Consider the following 2,916-nt stretch of genomic DNA (forward strand, 5'->3'; position numbering starts at 1 on the left):
AAGCTTTGCATAGTTTCAATCTGAAGAGACATGTATATATTCATCCTTTCCATTTGTAATTGTATCTAATACAACCATAAAGGTTCTCATTACCAGATAAATGATGACGCTTTCTTTAGATCCCACCATCCCCCTGGCTTCATGCACATGGATATATGAGTACCACAGATAACTTCTACTTGATGTTAGAAATATTTCCTTCTACCAGACTTAAGCTGATTTATTGCCTTTCAGCACTGAATTTCTTCTTTTTATGAGAGTAAAGAGAAATGCACAATTTTCATTCCCCTCATTTATTTCCACTCTAAACCAATCTTTAAAATTCTTCCCATGTAGAAATAAATTGGCTGAATACAGCAAAAAAATAGTATCTGTGAACATTCTGTCAAATGAAACTGGCAATTGAATTTGCTGGCATTCAAACTCTTTTTAATTGCTGGTTCATAAATGTGGTCTTTCATTTGAAGACACCTAACAGGAGGCAAAACTGTGGGAACACCTGGACATCCATGGGAATTAGCACACATGAAACACACTCATAACTATAAGAGAGGTCCTGCATGTTGGAAGCCTTGCAAGGGAAGGGAGAGAAAAAGTGGCTGTTTACAGAAGACAGGAAAAAAAGCTTATGTACTCCCTTAAAAATTATATTAGTTCATTAAAACAAACTAGCAAGGAGGGAGTAGCTAGACGCCTGGCAATAAAACTAAAGAAGCTACGGTAGATAATCATATCATTTGCTTCAAGGTTTTCACATTTAGATCTGATCTAACCATGTGTTTTATACCAGCACAATGCCTAGTGCAGATACAGTTATAATGGTATAAAGGTGCTGTATATTCTGGTGTAGTATATTCCTCTCCCTGAGCAGGATTAGCTGTAAGTACTTTTATACTGATATAACCATTTGCATGCAAGAGTATGCTGTACTGCACTAATAGCTCTACTCCAGTTAAAGTTGTACAATTCTTATGTGTAAAAAAGCCCATAAATGTCACAAGTGAGTAGCTGGTGATAGTGGTGGTGTAAGAGGAAAACCAGTGATTGCAGTGCTCTTGGGGGATATAAAATATTTCGTTTTGGACATCCAGCAGACCCAAACTTCTCCTAACCACAGCCTACACACTACAGGCATTTGTCCACATAAAGCGTTTACAATCTTTTTGAGGTGTGTGTCATTTCAAATACTTGGGCTTAGCAGTACTGCAACATTTTAGTTAACTTGCTCACAAAAATGGAATAAGAGAATCAGACCTCATATTGCTACTATGTGCTATATGTGCATGTGCTATATTACTATTTCACTCTCATAGTAATATACCTGTAATGCTGTCACATAAGACTCCCATTAAATAGGAAACTTTGCAATTATTACAAATTCTCTCCAAAGTTCATTCTACTTGTCTGTGGATGCTACTGAATTCCTCTCCTCCCCCTATTTGTGTTAAGTATCTGAGTACAAAAAAAAAATAAATGTGAAAATACGTAAAGACATGGGAAATTTATTGACTTTGTTAGATCCTCTACCACAGGTAAATAGTAACCTGCAAGTTACCAAACTGTAGGCCCAGTTAATAAAACCTGCTATATCTTTCTTGAGTTCACAATAACTATGCAACCTGAGCTCTTATAATGAAGGTTTTTATTGTTCATTCTTTCTAAGAAACAGCTTCTTCTGAAATACCTGGCTCTAATTCCTAAATACCTGGGGGGCAGGGGGGTGTAAAGCACAAAGCAACTTCACAATGCCATGACAGAGAAGCCTGTCAGAGGCCTCTCACACGTGCTGCAAGCCTCATGGCTTGCATCAGCTTAACTTTCTGCGCAAACCAGTGAACTAGCCTGCTTTTCAGATGTGCTGGGGTCCTCCAGCCCTCCCGAACTCAATGGGAGTAGGCAGTTGCTCAGCTTTGACACTATCAGCATGATTTTCAAACATTTCTAGGTAGAGACCATCTTGGCTGGTCATCTGCCCATAACAGTGACTTTCAACCAGGAAGCCACAGCACTGTGGGGTGCAATGAGATCTTTTTAAGGGTGTTGTGCAATATTAGCACTGTTATGTGTGCAAACAGCTATGTATGATCCACAAGATAAAACCAGAGATTTCACATGAGGAATCATTGTGTCAAAAATGGTCTGCCCTGTTGTTTTTCTGAGCTCTTTGCAACCAAAGAATTGCCTAATATGTTTCTGTAGTAAAAAAAACAAGCCAAAGCTAAGAACTAGCATTTCCCAAAGGGAGCCTTGAATCTAAAACGGTTGAAAACCACTGGCCACAAGGAAGCACACCTGTTCAGATTTTGGTCTATGGCATTTAATAGAAGGTGACATTCTTTATAACATATTTTATGACAGATAAGAAATTCACTGGTCAAGGGACCTTAAAGCAAGAATACTGACTGAAACAAAAATCAGGCCAACTTAAGGAGTTTATTCCATATTCTATGATCAAAACACAAACCTAACAAACATCTCATCAGCTCCTTGATAGACTTTTGTAGCCCAGTCCTGCATTTCTGTCTAGGCTAGGCTGCAAAAATCACTTTAAACTACAGCCTATCTACTCCTACCTTTGGGACTAACATTGAATCAACAGAGGCTTCAAACAGCTACTGACATGAAGAGATGTCCCTCAGAGCAAGAGCTGTGAGGAACATGAAACTTAGCAGGCTAGGAAAACCGCAGTGCCAATGAAGTCTTAATAAAACATATAAATCATTTGCACTAAAGGCAATGGAGTAGTATGTGTTTGCATGAAAGCTGAATATGCCCAATATGCAACTGTCTGGGGTCCAACTGGGACCAGACCTTATAAAGTCTATGATGAGAGGAGAGAAAAAAGACTTCAAAAAGCTTGATAGAAGGAATAGTAACCCTGATTTTCAAGAAAGGGAAAAAATCCCAGATAAACAG

This window comes from Gavialis gangeticus, unplaced genomic scaffold, assembly GCF_001723915.1.
Source record: "Gavialis gangeticus isolate Ggan-Ray unplaced genomic scaffold, GavGan_comp1, whole genome shotgun sequence".
Lineage (NCBI taxonomy): Eukaryota > Metazoa > Chordata > Crocodylia > Gavialidae > Gavialis > Gavialis gangeticus.